The sequence below is a fragment of the Tamandua tetradactyla genome, chromosome 4 (assembly GCF_023851605.1).
Source record: "Tamandua tetradactyla isolate mTamTet1 chromosome 4, mTamTet1.pri, whole genome shotgun sequence".
NCBI lineage: Eukaryota > Metazoa > Chordata > Mammalia > Pilosa > Myrmecophagidae > Tamandua > Tamandua tetradactyla.
In genome coordinates this window covers 63258335-63277187 of record NC_135330.1, presented here as the reverse complement: position 1 = coordinate 63277187, position 18853 = coordinate 63258335, and positions in this window count along the sequence as shown.

Sequence of the window (18853 nt, the reverse complement as noted above, 5' to 3'; positions counted from 1 at the left end):
TCCATTAGTAGAGACTTGCTAAATAAATCATAATACATCTGTATGATGGGATATTATGTAGCTATAAAAACAATGAGAAAACTATGTTGCTAGGAAATAATATCTAAGATATGTTAAGTTAAAACTGGAGGATGCAGAGTAAGCGTTAGTGAGCTAGCATCTGTGTAGAAAGGCGAGAAAACAATTTTTAAAATATCTTCTTTTATGGATAAAACATTTGGAAGATTACAACAACATCGATTGAGTCCAGGGAGAGGTGCTTGATGGCTGGGGCACAGGGATGTAAGGGACATCTGCATTATAAACGCTCTTGTACCTTTTGAATTATGGAACACATGAAAGTGTTGTCTATTAAAAAAATAAATAAACCAAATTTAAAACTCCCCCTTTTATCTCAATTTAGTTTTTTTTAAAAGCACAAACTATTTTAAAATATTTTGTATGCCAATATACAGAATAGATTCTACTATAACAATCTTATAATATGAAACGTACATTTTGCTCCATTAATAGGAATATATATTACATATTGTATCTATAATATACATATTTTTAAAAAGCTTTCTGGATAAAAGAATCTGAAGGGAAAACTTTAAAATGATGCTTTCAATGGTTACTGCTGCATAGTTGACCTATGATGGTTTTAATTTTATTCTTTATCTTTTTTCTGTTTTCTCCTCCCAGTTTTTTTTTATGATGAACATATAGTGTTTCTAATAAACACTAAAAAATATGTCTCTTAAGCTACCCCCCCCCCCCCCACTGCCGCCAGGGCGGGGTTGGGTCTGCTCAGCGAGCCTGCCGAGGCCCTGCCAGGTTTCCATCCTCCTCTCCCATCCCCCGCCGCGCCCGGGAGGACTGGCGATCCCTGAGCAGGTCCCTTCATTGTTCTCCCCTGCAGAAATGGTACCCGGCCTTCGCCGTCCAGCTCCAATGCCACGCACGTTCGTGCAGGATCAGCAGCTCCCTCCTGGGTGCTGCGGATGACCGGCCGTCAACCTCCGGACCGATCGCGTCTCAGGAGCCCGCGGCCGCCAGGTGCAGCCCCCCGCCGACGCCCCGCCTCGGCCCCGCGCCAGAAGGCAGGGGCCGCGGGCCTCGCCGTCCCGGGTGTTCCTTTCTGTTGGTCAGAGTTCCTGCGTTGTGCTCTTGGTGTTCTGCCCGGCTTGGCTGCAGTGTTGGCTCCCCGTCCCTCCGCGCCGCCCCCCGCCCCGGGCCGGCCGTGAGCTCGGGGAGACTGCCCCTTCCGCCGGGGGGTGGCGGCGGCCCCTGGGACGCGTCCCCGAGGGAAGGTGCTCCCCCGAGAAGGACTTTCAGCAGACTGCTGCGGGACTCCGCCGGCGGAGGATCCCACCTCCTTCCCCGTTTCTCCGAGGGCAGAGTCTGGGATTCACAAACCTGCCCCCACCCTTGTCTTTCACCCAAGCCCTGCCCCCAATTCTCATGGAAGTTGAACCCAAAGGAAACGGAAGAGAGGAACAGATGGTAAAGTCCCTTCACATCCCAGAAAACAACAACAACAACATAAAAATGTACAGCACAGGAAGTGAACCCTGATGAAAAATATGGGCTAGAGTTGATAGTATAATTATAATAATAATTTTTTTATCATTGTAACCCCAACATACTAATGCAAAATGTGAATAATGGGGAAAATTGTGTGTGAGAGAGGAGGTATAGGGAACTTGTGCTTTCTACATAGTTTTTCTGTAAATCTACAACCGCTATAATAATAACAACAGAATAATAAGAATTCCTTTCGTGTCCATGTATGCGCTTTCTCTTAAACTCTGTTTTTAAGAGATGCTAACAGAGACTCTCCCCTAATCTGGCTTCTGTTGCTCTCATCCTTATCCCCACCCCCTAGAAGATTTATCAGGAGGATAAATGCCAGCCCCGAAAATTGGACACCTGGATGTGCTTTCAGGACACCCACCATCACCACCACCACCAAAATGAGGGCAGCCAGGGCCAAACTTGGGCACAAGCCCTTGGACTGGCCCAGACATTCACCTACAAAGTCAGGGTGCTAGTAAAAGTCTCCCTCGTGCTCCATTTATAAGCAGTGATGGTTAATACTTAACTGGGCACTTAGACTATGTGCTTTCTCTTTGTAAAGGAAGTAGATACATTTTATTATGTCTCTACTGTACACATAGAGGCACAGGGAAGTAAATAACTGGCCAAGGTTGCTTAGCTAGCGAGTCTAGCTAGGAATTGAACCCTCAGGGGTTCCTGGTTCTCCAAGGTCTGTTTGCTTCGGAATTAACTGGGGGTGATATTTAAAATGCAGACTCCTGGAGTTCAGCCCTCAGAGATTCTGACTATGGATACTGAGGTGGGGCCCAGGGCTTTGCTGTTTTAGCAAACCTCACATCCCCCGCCCCGCCCCGCCAGCCCCCTGAGATAATTCAAAGCAGGAGTTTCCAGATGCACCAGCTCTGAGAAGCCCTGCTCTGTAGGTGCCTGTCTCAGAGGTCTCCATCTCACGCCTGTACCCATGGCAGGGGGCCATAAGCATCTGAGGAATGAATGAATGAATGAATGCCCGTGTCCCTTGTTTGGTTGCTCATATTTCTCGCTTGTGAGTTTAAGATTTGCTAAAGGGCGACGGAAGACCTTTCCAGGCTGAAGGTCAGACCGTTGTCTTCTGAAACCTGGCAGCTCCCCCTGGGTTCACCTGCAAGCTGAGGTTGGAGTGAGGGGAGAAGGCCACCTCTTGTTTGCCACTCTGTTGGCCAAGGTCATGAAACGGAGCCCCTAAGGCAGTGTTTCTCAACCCGTGGCTCAACCCCTTCTGGCTCACCAGGGCCTTTTGGGGAAAACACAGATCTTTGCCTCCTTCCCGGATTTACTGAATTGGGGGAGGGAAGACAGGACTAACTGAAAACTCTACATTCTCAGCCAACACCTCAGACGGCTCATGTATTTGAATGTTTGAGAAGTTCTGCAGTAGAATGTGGGCTTTGAAGTCTCACAGGCCTGAGTTCAAATCCCAGCCCTGTCATAAGATGGCTGTGTGGTCTGCAACTAATTCCCAACCTCTGGGGCACAAAGTTTCCTCATCAGTAAAACAGTGGAACACTATATCTACCTACTGGAAATTATGAAGAGGATTGAATCAAACCATGAGATAATTTATTCAAAGCACCTGTCACCTGGTGCACCTTCTCAAGGCACCAGTGGAGTGGTAGAGAGAGAGAGAGGCTAAGGTACAGACCTTCTCGGAGAACTGTGAGAGAGTTAAGAACACAGAGCATTACTCACCCCGGGGCAAACATGCACTGCTGCAAAACAATTCTCACTTTCCGTTTCCTCTGGGGTGAACTCAATGAGGCTTTTAAAGATGACTAGTTCTTTTCACATCATCAGGTATATTAAGCCACCCCAAATTGGAGTCATGTAGGCTTATAAACAAAATATAACACAATTTTGGCTCGACATCCCCCAACCAAGCCCTCCATCCACCCCGCACCCCATGGCCTCCAGCTCACATTCTCAAACCCTCACACCACCATGGCCATCTCTGTCTGCCAGGCCCACTTGGCAAATGGCAGGTCTGCCAAGGTCCCTGGGACCTTTTGCCTTGAAGCTGGCTTCCAAGGAGCGGGGAGTCTCCAAGCTCTTCCTTCTCCTCTCTAGTCTGGCTGATCCAACGAAATTTCTAAGCTTTTGAAAAGCTTCAGCCATTCATTACTGGTCAGTCCTGTCCGGAAACGTTCCCCGGCTTGCTGAAAGCCTGCCAGCTGCCGGGAGACTGGGACACTTCCAGCTCTCGGCCCACACAATGGGCATGGGCAAAACAATGCTGAATAGGAAAAACATCCCTGCCCCGCCCCCGCCATCCACAGACTCACATAGTGCTGGGACTCAGAGGCTGGGTGGGCAGAGGGAGGGGAGGTGGGGATGGGCCAGGGAATGGGAGCACGGGGAGTGCAGGGGGGTGGCGAAGGACTGGGAGCACAACCAAATTTCCCCTGCTTGGCTGGATTCTGAACCAGCTGGGTGAGTCAGATTAGAAGTCAAATCTGCTTATTCTGGCTCCCCTACCCAGCCCGGGGCTACTGCTCACAGCTCTGACTCTGGACCGAATTAAAACCTGACCTGGCAAACGAAGCAGTTAGGAGCCAGTGACCTACGGAGCCCAGGTGGAGAGGCAGGTAGACCTACCTGGCGGGAGGCCTTGCTTTGCCACTTATTGAACCACGTACAGGATGTTAAACCCTTTGGTCCTTCTCCCCATCCATCAAATGGGGTAACTGAACATGCCCTGCCTATTTTATAGGATGTTTTCAAAGTAGGAACAGGCTGCAGTGCCTGAAAGCACTTCAGCAATTATAAAGCTTTAAGGAATGACTTGGTCACCAGTGGTGTCGTCACCCTCACAAAGCACGAGGAGAGTGGGGGAGAGACAGGCCTGGGAGGTCACAGTGAAGAATCAGAAACAGGGCCCAGACGGTTTACAACCTAAACCTGAGAAAGACATAGCAGACGTTGAAAACCTGAATCAATGAGTGCAGAGGAGGGGTAATTAGAATTTCTAGATGGTCCGTGAGAGGGTAGATTTGGCTGGGGGGAATGGGGAGCTGGAGGGTGGTTTGGAGGACTCATCTAGAAGTTCATTTCCATAGTGAGCTCTTTGTTTTTGCTCAAGTTGTGTCTGTTTGGCTGGTTTTTCAGGCGATAGAGATTATGAGGGGTTAAGGCCCCATGAACCCCTTGGCACTAGCCCTGGTTGGCCAAGAGAGCTGAGCACATAAGATATATTCATGGGGTTGACCAAGGAAGGCTTCCTGGAGAAGGGGAGTTTGAGGCATGTTTAGAAGGAGGAGAGGGGAAAATGGCTCATACAGAGCACTAAAGTGGGAACAGACAGGTCAATGTAAAATCCTGGAGCTGGAAGATTATGCTGAGGGCATGGAGGACTCCCCTTCATTACAGGGAGCACTGAGTCCCAGCAAAGGGGAAGGGCTTGCTGGAGTCACATAGTAAGTCGTGACTGAGCTGGGAGCTGGTGTTGCAGGGCGGTGGAAGGTCGAGGACGGGGGGCGGTGGTCCAGGCAGAGTGAACAGTGACTCAAGAGGTGCAGAGGCTTGAGGGAGGAGGGACCTTCGAGGAAAGGTGGGTCCCTAATCTTGTGGCAAGAGCATGGGATGTGCAGTGGGTTGTTGGACACAGGGTTGGAGAGAGAGGAGGGTCAGGACTGGACACAAAGGGCTTGGACACCTTGCAGGGGGGTGGGCACAGTCCTTTACAGATGCAGGACAGGTCACCGATCGCATGGCCTGAAACCTCTCCTGGAGCCCCTGCGTAGCCAGGGCACATTTTTTTTGTATCCTGCGGGTGGAAGGGAAAGTTCTCATGCTTTGAGATCCGAGCTTGGAAACACCTAGAAACAAGGCTGGCTTTAGTATATGACTTTTAATGGACACATATTCAAAGGGTTGGCAAAGTAGCAGGGGCAGCCTGTGAGTGCTCACCGCTGCTTGGAGGGGAAGGGAAGAAACTGGGCACAGACGGGTTCCAGTAGGTTTCTAATGTACCAGATGTTTCATTGTTATATTAATTCGTTGGTATTTTCATTCATAACTATGAACCGAGAGGATAGAAATTTTACTCAGTTTATGGAGCTTGCAAAACAAGCAGGTACTGAGGAGGCTGAGAACAGGGAGGAAAAGGAGATGGAAAGGAGTATATCTCCTGGGCAGGCTGCTTACACCCCCTGGGATTATCCCTAGAGTATCTGTGAAATGCAGATGACAGAAGCCTCTTCGCAGCCCCTATTGTTATTATTTCTGTAATCGGCTTCTCTCTCCCTGACCGGATTGTGAGATCCTTGAGCATGGAACCCTCTTTGCTTATTTGTGAATCCCTAGTGTTTCTCAGTGATTTGAGCCAAGGAGATTTTTTTTTTTTTTTGTATACTAGGTCTTTTTTATTTATTTGTTTATTTTTTTTTATTAATTAACGGAAAAAAAGAAATTAACCCAACATTTAGAAATCATACCATTCTACATATGCAATCAGCAATTCTTAACATCATCACATAGATGCATGATCATCGTTTCTTAGTACATTTGCATCGGTTTAGAAGAACTAGCAACACAACCGAAAAAGATATAGAATGTTACTATAGAGAAAAAAATAAAAGTAATAATAGTAAAAAAAAAAAAAAACCCTATAGCTCAGATGCAGCTTCATTCAGTGTTTTAACGTGATTACTTTACAATTAGGTATTACTGTGCTGTCCATTTTTGAGTTTTTGTATCTAGTCCTGTTGCGCCGTCTGTATCCCTTCAGCTCCAATTACCCACCATCTTACCCTGTTTCTAACTCCTGCTGGACTCTGTTACCAATGACATATTCCAAGTTTATTCTCGAATATCGGTTCACATCAGTGGGACCATACAGTATTTGTCCTTGAGTTTTTGGCTAGACTCACTCAGCATAATGTTCTCTAGGTCCATCCATGTTATTACATGCTTCATAAGTTTATCCTGTCTTAAAGCTGCATAATATTCCATCGTATGTATATACCACAGTTTGTTTAGCCACTCGTCTGTTGATGGACATTTTGGCTGTTTCCATCTCTTTGCAATTGTAAATAACGCTGCTATAAACATTGGTGTGCAAATGTCCGTTTGAGTTTTTGCCCTTAATTCCTTCGAGTAGATTCCCAGCAATGGTATTGCTGGGTCATATGGCAATTCTATATTCAGCTTTTTGAGGAACCGCCAAACTGCCCTCCACAGTGGTTGCACCATTTGACATTCCCACCAACAGTGGATAAGTATGCCTCTTTCACCGCATCCTCTCCAGCACTTGTCATTTTCTGTTTTGTTGATAATGGCCATTCTGGTGGGTGTGAGATGATATCTCATTGTGGTTTTGATTTGCATTTCTCTAATGGCCAGGGCCATTGAGCATCTCTTCATGTGCCTCTTGGCCATCCGTATTTCCTCTTCTGGTAGGTGTCTGTTCAAGTCTTTTTCCCATTTTGTAATTGGGTTGGCTGTCTTTTTGTTGTTGAGTTGAACAATCTCTTTATAAATTCTGGATACTAGACCTTTATCTGATATGTCATTTCCAAATATTGTCTCCCATTGTTTAGGCTGTCTTTCTACTTTCTTGATGAAGTTCTTTGATGCACAAAAGTGTTTAATTTTGAGGAGTTCCCATTTATTTATTTCCTTCTTCAGTGCTCTTGCTTTAGGTTTAAGGTCCATAAAACCGCCTCCAATTGTAAGATTCATAAGATATCTCCCTACATTTTCCTCTAACTGTTTTATGGTCTTAGACCTAATGTTTAGATCTTTGATCCATTTTGAGTTAACTTTTGTATAGGGTGTGAGATATGGGTCTTCTTTCATTCTTTTGCATATGGATATCCAGTTCTCTAGGCACCATTTATTGAAGAGACTGTTCTGTCCCAGGTGAGTTGGCTTGACTGCCTTATCAAAGATCAAATGTCCATAGATGAGAGGGTCTATATCTGAGCACTCTATTCGATTCCATTGGTCGATATATCTATCTTTATGCCAATACCATGCTGTTTTGACCACTGTGGCTTCATAATATGCCTTAAAGTCAGGCAGTGCAAGACCTCCAGCTTCGTTTTTTTTCCTCAAGATGTTTTTAGCAATTTGGGACACCCTGCCCTTCCAGATAAATTTGCTTATTGGTTTTTCTATTTCTGAAAAATAAGTTGTTGGGATTTTGATTGGTATTGCATTGAATCTGTAAATCAATTTAGGTAGGACTGACATCTTAACTATATTTAGTCTTCCAATCCATGAACACGGTATGCCCTTCCATCTATTAGGTCTTCTGTGATTTATTTAACAGTTTTTTGTAGTTTTCTTTATATATGTTTTTTTGTCTCTTTAGTTAAATTTATTCCTAGGTATTACATTCTTTTAGTTGCATTTGTAAATGGGATTCATTTCTTGATTTCCCCCTCAGCTTGTTCATTACTAGTGTATAGAAATGCTACAGATTTTTGAATGTTGATCTTGTAACCTGCTACTTTGCTGTACTCATTTATTAGCTCTAGTAATTTTGTTGTGGATTTTTCTGGGTTTTCGACGTATAGTATCATATCGTCTGCAAACAGTGATAGTTTTACTTCTTCCTTTCCAATTTTGATGCCTTGTATTTCTTTTTCTTGTCTAATTGCTCTGGCTAGAACCTCCAACACAATGTTGAATAATAGTGGTGATAGTGGGCATCCTTGTCTTGTTCCTGATCTTAGGGGGAAAGTTTTCAATTTTTCCCCATTGAGGATGATATTAGCTGTGGGTTTTTCATATATTCCCTCTATCATTTTAAGGAAGTTCCCTTGTATTCCTATCTTTTGAAGAGTTTTCAACAGGAAAGGATGTTGAATCTTGTCAAATGCCTTCTCTGCATCAATTGAGATGATCATGTGATTTTTCTGCTTTGATTTGTTGATATGGTGTATTACATTAATTGATTTTCTTATGTTGAACCATCCTTGCATACCTGGGATGAATCCTACTTGGTCATGATGTATAATTCTTTTAATGTGTTGTTGGATACAATTTGCTAGAATTTTATTGAGGATTTTTGCATCTATATTCATTAGAGAGATTGGCCTGTAGTTTTCTTTTTTTGTAATATCTTTGCCTGGTTTTGGTATGAGGGTGATGTTGGCGTCATAGAATGAATTAGGTAGTTTTCCCTCCACTTCGATTTTTTTGAAGAGTTTGAGGAGAGTTGGTACTAATTCCTTCTGGAATGTTTGATAGAATTCAGATGTGAAGCCGTCTGGTCCTGGACTTTTCTTTTTAGGAAGCTTCTGAATGACTAATTCAATTTCTTTACTTGTGGTTGGTTTGTTGAGGTCATCTATGTCTTCTTGAGTCAAAGTTGGTTGTTCATGTCTTTCCAGGAACCCGTCCATTTCCTCTAAATTGTTGTATTTATTAGCGTAAAGTTGTTCATAGTATCCTGTTATTACCTCCTTTATTTCTGTGAGGTCAGTAGTTATGTCTCCTCTTCCATTTCTGATCTTATTTATTTGCATCCTCTCTCTTCTTCTTTTTATCAATCTTGCTAAGGGCCCATCAATCTTATTGATTTTCTCATAGAACCAACTTCTGGTCTTATTGATTTTCTCTATTGTTTTCATGTTTTCAGTTTCATTTATTTCTGCTCTAATCTTTGTTATTTATTTCCTTTTGCTTGCTTTGGGATTAGTTTGCTGTTCTTTCTCCAGTTCTTCCAAGTGGACAGTTAATTCCTGCATTTTTGCCTTTTCTTCTTTTCTGATATAGGCATTTAGGGCAATAAATTTCCCTCTTAGCACTGCCTTTGCTGCGTCCCATAAGTTTTGATATGTTGTGTTTTCATTTTCATTCGCCTCGAGGTATTTGCTAATTTCTCTTGCAATTTCTTCTTTGACCCACTCGTTGTTTAAGAGTGTGTTGTTGAGCCTCCATGTATTTGTGAATTTTCTGGCACTCCGCCTATTATTGATTTCCAACTTTATTCCTTTATGATCTGAGAAAGTGTTGTGTATGATTTCAATCTTTTTAAATTTGTTAAGACTTGCTTTGTGACCCAGCATATGGTCTATCTTTGAGAATGATCCATGAGCACTTGAGAAAAAGGTGTATCCTGCTGTTGTGGGATGTAATGTCCTATAAATGTCTGTTAAGTCTAGCTCATTTATAGTAATATTCAGATTCTCTATTTCTTTATTGATCCTCTGTCTAGATGTTCTGTCCATTGATGAGAGTGGTGAATTGAAGTCTCCAACTATTATGGTATATGAGTCTATTTCCCTTTTCAGTGTTTGCAGTGTATTCCTCACATATTTTGGGGCATTCTGGTTCGGTGCGTAAATATTTATGATTGTTATGTCTTCTTGTTTAATTGTTCCTTTTATTAGTATATAGTGTCCTTCTTTGTGTCTTTTAACTGCTTTACATTTGAAGTCTAATTTGTTGGATATTAGTGTAGCCACTCCTGCTCTTTTCTGGTTGTTATTTGCATGAAATATCTTTTCCCAACCTTTCACTTTCCACCTATTTTATCTTTGGGTCTAAGATGTGTTTCCTGTAGACAGCATATAGAAGGATCCTGTTTTTTAATCCATTCTGCCAATCTATGTCTTTTGATTGGGGAATTCAGTCCATTAACATTTAGTGTTATTACTGTTTGGATAATATTTTCCTCTAACATTTTGCCTTTTGTATTATATATATCATATCTGATTTTCCTTCTTTCTACACTCTTCTCCATACCTCTCTCTTTTGTCTTTTTGTATCTGACTCTAGTGCTCCCTTTAGTATTTCTTGCAGAGCTGGTCTCTTGGTCACAAATTCTCTCAGTGACTTTTTGTCTGAGAATGTTTTAATTTCTCCCTCATTTTTGAAGGACAATTTTGCTGGATATAGGAGTCTTGGTTGGCAGTTTTTCTCTTTTAGTAATTTAAATATATCATCCCACTGTCTTCTAGCTTCCATGGTTTCTGCGGAGACATCTACACATAGTCTTACTGGGTTTCCCTTGTATGTGATGGATTGTTTTTCTCTTGCTGCTTTCAAGATCCTCTCTTTCTCTTTGACCTCTGACATTCTAACTAGTAAGTGTCTTGGAGAACGCCTATTTGGGTCTAATCTCTTTGGGGTGCGCTGCACTTCTTGGATCTGTAATTTTAGGTCTTTCATAAGAGTTGGGAAATTTTCAGTGATAAGTTCTTCCATTAGTTTTTCTCCTCCTTTTCCCTTCTCTTCTCCTTCTGGGACACCCACAACACGTATATTTGTGCGGTTCATATTGTCGTTGAGTTCCCTGATACCCTGTTCAAATTTTTCCATTCTTTTCCCGATAGTTTCTGTTTCTTTTTGGAATTCAGATGTTCCATCCTCCAAATCACTAATTCTATCTTCTGTCTCTTTAAATCTATCATTGTAGGTATCCATTGTTTTTTCCATCTTTTCTACTTTATCCTTCACTTCCATAAGTTCTGTGATTTGTTTTTTCAGTTTTTCTATTTCTTGTTTTTGTTCAGCCCACGTCTTCTTCATGTCCTCCCTCAATTTATCGATTTCGTTTTTGAAGAGGTTTTCCATTTCTGTTCATATATTCAGCATTAGTTGTCTCAGCTCCTGTATCTCATTTGAACTATTGGTTTGTTCCTTTGACTTGGCCATATTCTCAATCTTCTGAGCGTGGACCGTTATCTTCTGCTGCTGGCGTCTGGGCATTTAGTCAGATTTCCCTGGGTGTCAGACCCAACAGGTTGTAAGATTTTTCTGTGAAATCTCTGGGTTCTGTTTTTCTTATCCTGCCCAGTAGGTGGCGCTCGTGGCACACGTTTGTCTCACGTGTTTGGAAGGGATCCCCCTGGTCACCGTTCTCCGTGGCCTGGGGATTTCCGATCCAATTCTCTCAGTTGGTCCAGGGGGCCGCGTGTGGTGGGGGCGTCAGCCGCCGCGGCTTGAGGGGACCCTGTGGCTCCTTTATTAATTCCCCTATTGGTGTTTGGTTGGACCCAGTCCCTGCCACAGTCGGAAATTCCCTCCTCTCCCTGGAGGGGTTCTGGTCCGGCCGCCGCAGCCTGGGGAACTCGCCACCGGACCAGGAAGCCGCCCGCGGGCGAGGGGCGCCGGTTGCTGGCCACCGCGGCTTGGGTAGCCCTCTGATCCGAGACTCGTAGCCGGTCCAGGAAGCCGCCCGCAAAAGAGGGTCGCCGGCCGCTGCGGCTTGGGAAACTTGCCTCTCCGAGACTCTCAGCCGTCCTGGGAAGGAGGGAGGGAGGAGCTCCGGCCGCCACAGCTGCTGCGGCTCGGGGAATTGCGCGCCGCTCGGGAATCTCACCGCAGCAGAGTCTCGCAGTCAGTCTAGCCAGTCCAGACTGGGGTACGCTGTGTGTCCATTCCCTGCCGTGGCCCCGGGAGCTGTTCTGCACTGTTTCTGTTCACCTAGTAGTTGCTCTGGAGGAGGAACTAAGACGCGCGTATCTTACTAAGCCGCCATCTTGGCCCCCTATCCCAACGAGATTTTTGATAAAATATCTGTTAAATTAAAAAAAATATTTTTTGTTTTCAGTTTTGAAAATGTTTCTTAGGTTCATAGTACTTGCCTAATACATAGTAAGTGTTCAGTAGCTGTTAGGATAAGGGACAGCAAAACATTCTAATTCTGGTGAGTTTGGGAGCATGGACAGAGGGGTTTTATTGACTCCTACCCTTTCAACTTCCTGTAAGGAATCTTTGGTCAGGGTACTTACTGTGAAATGGGGGGGGGGGGTGGATCTGCCCCTACTCTGGGGGACACATAACATAACAACAGCTCACTCTTACCTAGTGCTTTCCGTGTGCTTAGTAAATCCTGAGTGCTTCCCATACATTAACTTACCACACCAATCCTATGGTAGAAATACTGTGATTACCCCATTTAAAAGATGGGGAAACTGAGGCACTGAGCTGACCTCTTATTTGGCTAAGGTCACACAACTGGGAAGTGGTGGAACCAGGATTCAGGTCAGAGCTCCGCCCTGGACCTCCACACTATATTGCCTGTAATGTTTGTTAATCCCAGTCTTCCCCTTTCCTCTTGTGCTGAGAAGCAGGGCAGTCAGTTCCATTACCAAGAGGAATTATTGACCTGGGATGTCTCAATCACAGGGAGGTTGAAGACAACCAAGTGTGGTGTCTGCCCAAGACAGGAGGGGGTCCTGGGCCCTAACCCCTGGCCCTTTCCCCTCTTTCCCGAGGGGGACCCATCCCGCCCTTATCTAGCTTCCGTTTAGTTCGTTCTCATACCCCAGAGTCGCCCTAGATCGGGAAAGGCTGAGGCCGTCTGGCCTCAAGGTGAGTGGCCCGTCTGCGAGATGACCCAGGAATCCTGGAACCCAGGGTAAGGGTGTCTGCCAGCCCAGAGCCTTGGTGTGCCGCATTCCTCTCGGCCTCTCAGGAATGTGACTCTCCAGCAGACCGTCCCTCTCTGGCCACTTGTTTGGCAAAGGGAGAGACCCAATGAATAGGGTCAGAGCAGGGGCAGATGTGGCCAACCCCAAGGCAGCCCCTTCCTCTGGAACCCGGGAAGGCTGACCAGATGCCTGGGCACCCCTGGAATTCCCAACGAGTGGTCTACCCGCCTCTGCCTGAACGCTTCTAAGCAAAGGGCGCTCAGTGTCTCTGGAGACAGCCATTCCACGTGTTTGGGGTTTTTTTTAGTTTGATGTGATTTTATTAATATAATATGTTCACATACCATGTAATCATCGAAAGTGTACAATCGGTGGTTCACAATATCATCATATAGCTGTGCATTTATCATCACAATCAACGTTTGCTTTTTTGTGAAAAATAACATATATACAAAAAAGAAATAAATTTCAAAGACAGTGCAACAACTAGTTGTAGAACAGACTTCAGAGTTTGGTATGGATTACAGTTCCACAATTTTAGATTTTTACTTCTACCTGTTCTAAGACACTGGAGACTAAAGAAAATATCAACTTAATGGTTCAGCCATCATATTCATTTGTTAAACCCTACCTTCTCTGTATAACTCCACCATCACCTTTGAGCTTTCTATCCTGCTCTTTAGGGATATTTGGGCTATGGCCATTCTAACTTTTTCATGTTGGAAGGGGCTGCTGATACTATGGAATGGGGGATGGAACTAGCTGATGTTCTGGAGAGGCTGGTCCCTCTGCATTTCAGGGCCCATGGGGACTAAGGACCCATCTGGAGGTTGCAGGTTTCTGGAAAGTTACTCTAGTGTGTGGAACTTTTGCAGACTCTCATATAACACCCTAGGTGTTTTTTAGGCTTGGCTGGAATGGTTTTGGTTGGGGTTTGGCAAGTTATGGTAAGTAGCAATGTCTAACTGAAGCTTGCGTAAGAGTGACCTCCAGTGTAGCCTCGTGATTCTATTTGAACTCTCTCAGCCACTGATACCTTATTTATCACACTTCTTCTCCCCCTTTTGGTCAGGATGGAATTGTCGATCCCACGGTGCCAGGGCCAGGCTCATCCTTGGGAGTCCTCTCACATGATACCAGGGAGACTTTCACCCCTGGATGGCAGGTCACATGTAGGGGGGTGGGCAATGATTTCAGTCGCAGAGTTGGGCTTAGAGAGAGAGAGAGAGAGGCAGCCATTCCACTTTGAGAGTGATACCTGTCACTCCATGCCTTTTACTATAAGTGCTCTTTGCAGGTTCACTTCCCCAGCTACATTTAAAGTCCTTTGGAGACAAAACTCTGGGCTGAGGTCATCGTTTGAAAGTCTTGCAAAATCTTTTAGGTAGAATGCACTTAATGCATTCCCGCTGACTAAGATTGTATGGAGGGTGAAGACTGTGATCTCTAAGGTGAGCTCAGGTAATTCCAGGGGTTGGAGCCCTGCAGGAGGGAGGGAACTGGGAGTTCCTGCCGGTGGAGAACAGTGCTGGCTCGCGGAGCGCTATGAATGCCCCCAGTCTGTTTCAAGCCCCTGGAAGCGTCCTCTCATGGATCCTCGTGGCCCTGTGTGAAAGCCCTTCTCACCACCCCCATTCTACAGAGAAGGAAACTGAGGCACGGAGAGATTAAGTAACATGCCCAGGGTGACACAGCCTGCAGCAGTAGTGTTGGGATTTGACTGCAGGTCCTTGTGATTCTGTAGCCTGTGTGCGGTGGCTGCATGCGAAAAGCCTCCCCAGACACCGGCACCTGGTCAGCCCCTTCCCCAGGGAAAACAAGGTGGGATCAACACTTTGTTTTAGGCATAAACAAGGTGGTTTTTGTTGCGTCTGAAAGGAAAAGGATTAACTAATGGACACCTCCTCTCTCCACGGCAGCTGGGACCACAGGGGAAGTCCACCCTCTCCCCCGCTGAGATGGGTCCTGGGAACATGGTCTCAGTCAGGGTCAAGACTTAGCACCTGTGAAGAGAACCTGGCATATAGTCCGGAACCACCTGTGGGTTAGAGAGTGAATGAGGGAGGGGGGAGCTCAGGAGGACGCGGGAGGGTGAGGAGCCAGGCTAGAAGCTGCTAAGGGCTATTCCAGAGATGTGGCGGGGTGGAGCTATATGTACCTCCGAGAAACATGTTCTTACACCTAACCCATTCCTATGGGCGCGAACACATTGCGAGTAAGGCCTTTTGATGAGGTTACTTCGGTTAAGGTATGACCACAGCCCATTCAAAGTGGGTCATAATCCTGCTACTAGAATCCTTTCTAAGCAGAATGAAATTCAGACAAGAGCGAAAGTCACGGGGAGAGCAGACAAGAGAGAAGAGCGAGATGAGAAAGGCCGTGATGAGCACTGCAAGGGACAGAGGACCCAACAACCAAGGGTCACCGGCAGCAGCCCCAGAGTGCCCCGGTCTTCAAGAAGAAAGCATCACCTTGAAAACGCCTGCACTTGGACTTGTCCTGGTGTCAAAACTGTGAGCTAGTAAGTTCCTATTGTTGCAAACCTATTGCATGATATTTGCTTGAGCAGCCAAGGAAACTAAAACAAGAAAGGAGGAGGGCAGGAGTGGTGACACTGTCCAGGAGGGCAGGAGTGGTGACACCGTCCAGGAGGGCAGGAGTGGTGACACCGTCCAGGAGGGCAGGAGTGGTGACACCGTCCAGGAGGGCAGACTGATTACATCTGCTGCGCTCTGGCCAAGCCCCCTCCACCCCACCCAGCCGCTGCCACAGCCACCCCCACACCCTGTGTAGCCATCACTAGGAGATGGATGAGGGCACAGCTGGAGGAGGGCAATCGGAGAGACTTCTCAGGGATTCAAGGCCTTGGTGTGGACAGTGAGGAGAGGCCTCCTCAGGGACTAGGCCGGGCCAGTACATTGTCTCTGGGGTTTATGTGTCTCTCAGGGCCACCCACCAGCTAGACCTGAAGGCCCAGAGGGGAAGAATGGGGAGAGAGAGGTGGAAAGAGGGAGGAAGGCGGGAGGGAGAGAGAGGAGGAAAGGATGGCGAGAAGGGAAGCAAGTAGTCAAGTGGGGAAGCCCATCAGAGCTGTCCCTGCCCACTCCCGTCTGCGGGGAGCTGGGTGCACTGGTGGCTGGAGCTGGGCTGGGCCAGGCAGAAGCAATGCCCGCTGCAGTGCTGAGCACACGCTGGGGTCCCCAGTGCCCAACGATGCCCGTTTGGTTGGTGGACCTCGGGGAGGTCCAGAGGTTCCAGAGGATGGGCTGGGGTGATGGCAGGGGACACTTGGTAGGGAGGGGGATGGTGGCTTTTTGCCAGCCCTCTGGTGCCTATAGGGGGCCCCCCTATGTCCATCCCTTACTTCCAATATGGCGTGGGAGGCATCCCCTAAGGCCCCGAGGCCCCAAGAGCCCTCCCGTGCCAGCTGCCCATACCTATGCAGGTGGCAGGGTCCAGTAGCAGCGAGCACAGTGCCTCGCAGGTAAGCAGACCTGGGTCCGAATTCTGACAATCTCCCTTACTCTCTGAGTGGCTGGGCAAGTTCCCTGACCTGGGAGCCTCTGTGGCCTCACTTGGCAGGTAGCACCGTTGTGCGTGAGAGGAGGAGCTTCTTTCTTCCTTCCCGGCTGTGCCTGCTCTACAGCTGTCACCATGAGGGGCACTCCTTCCCACAGCACCTGCCTCCTGGGGACTGACATCCTGGGCTGGCCTCTGTGAGCCTTTCAAAACAGAGGTCAGTGGCTTCCATCTCACGGTAAAATCCAGAGCCTTTACCGTGACCCCCAAAGCCCCATGTCAGTGGTTCTCGATCCTGGCTGCACATTAGGATCATCTGCGGAGCTTAAAAAAAAGACACTGATGCCCGAATCCACCACCAGAAAATGTGATTTCCTGGGTCTGAGCTGCCGCCGGGCATCTGTACCCTCTAAAGGCTCCCCGGCTGGGCCTAACGTGCAGAACCTCTGCTCCATGTGCCCCCCTCCTGCCACATGCCCTGCCCAGCCTCTCCCCCACCCCCTCCCCCCGGCACACTCTGTCCCCCCAGAGCTTCTGCTGGAAGACTGTCCCCAGGCATCCCCAGGCCCCTCCACCAAAGTCACGGCTCACTCTGGATCTTGTCAGAGGCCCCAGCCAAGCTGCATGGTCAGCCCCGACCCCTGCCATGCCATCCCGCCCTCCCCTCCCCCTGCTGTATTTTGCTTCATCACACTCAGGACCTATCCATGTGTGGGTGTTTGTTTGGTTATGTCTTTCTCCCGCTCTAGACTATAAGCTCTATGAGAGCTGGGGCTTGTCTGTCTTGTTCACTATTGAACCCTCGGTGCCTGCAACGGTGCCTGCACACGATAGGTGCTTGATCATTTTGTTGAGAGAGTGACCATGTCCGTGGCAGGCCTGCGCTCCTGGAAGGGGGGGTCATCATTCACCGCCGAGTCCTGGAGCCCAGCACAGGACCGGGTGCAAGGCTGTGACCAGTTCACGGCGCTGACTGAATGCGGAGAGAAAGGGGTTTGTGGGGTGTTGTGGAGTGTCAAGGATGGAAGCAAAGGTGGAGGTGGAAAATATGGGCTGAGGTGCCTAAGAAGGGAGGGAAGGGGCAGGCCTGGCAACAGTGTCCTATACCCAGCGCTGGGCTGGCCAGGCCGCCAAGCAGGGAGAAAGGGAGTGGCAGCCTGGTGGGCACCAGCTGCCCTGGCCATTGGATCCAGATGACAGGGGCAGGGGTGATGGGAGCTCAACGGAGGGATGGGAGCAGGGGCGGGGCAGGGCATGAGCTGGTGTCGCCCAATAGGGCCTATTGTCTGCAAATACCAATGTTCCTGAAGAGTGGACAGAGTGGAAGGGGAGGCCAGTGGGGGCCCCAGGGGCTCCTGAGCCGTCCCTGAGCAGTGGGCAGAAGGGAGGCCGGAGCGGGAAATGTTGTGCTAGAGTGTGCCTTTGGCCAGGGATCCCCAACAGGCTGGGATAGCGCCCCGGTTGTGAGACATGAGGGAATGATGGAGGGGTGCCCAGCAAGCAGCGGGCTCAGGGATACGGGCCTGGGCTGTGGCTCATTCTGGTCACTAGGGAGTCCAGTGGCAGCTTCTGCAGCCCCTTCCGCCCTGGCAGCTCATGGCCAGCATCACTCGGGCCTCTTCTGCTCTCAAATCCAGCTTCTTTCTCTGAGCCATTATTTTTCCTTTAAAAGCCCTTGTGTGTCAACTACATACAAGGCCTGGTATGACCTGCCATTATCCTATTTTTTATTTTTTTTAAACAATTGTCTGTACCCTACTAGACAAACAGGAGCTATCCTTCTCCCCTCCCCATGCCCGAGGTTTGACGCCTCCACTGCAGGACCAGTCAGTTGTTGCCACCTCCCCAGGAAGGCTGTTAAAAGGCCAGAAGCCCCGCTGAGCTGATGGGCAAAAACATGGCTTCCGAGGTGCTCTAGCAAAGCAGCGTCTGCCCAGAGGTCCTTCCCTGTGGTCTATTCTCCTGGCTCCTGAGGCTCTGCAGAGTCTATACCTCCCCTCTGTGTGTTCACTCTTTGCCTCTTGAAAACCAAGGACTGTTAAGTGTTACTTCCAGAAAGCCTCTTTTGTTGCTCAGATGTGACCTCTCTCTCAACCCAACTCTACAAGTGAAATCATTGTGCCTCCCACCCGCCACCCAACGTGGGACATGACATCCAGGGATGAAAGTCTCCCTGGCAACGTAGTAAATGACTCCCAGGAATGAGCCTGACCCTGGCACCGTGGATCAACAATGCCTTCCTGAACAAAAAGGGGGAATGATTTTTAAGAAATAAGATATCAGTGGCTAGGAGACTTCAAACAGAGACGAGAGGCTACTCTGGAGGCTGCTCTTACACAAGCTTCAGCTAGATATGCTATTTATCATGGTTTGCCAACCCTAAAGAACACCGGGGGCTTTATCTGAGATTCTACAATGGTTTCATGCACTAT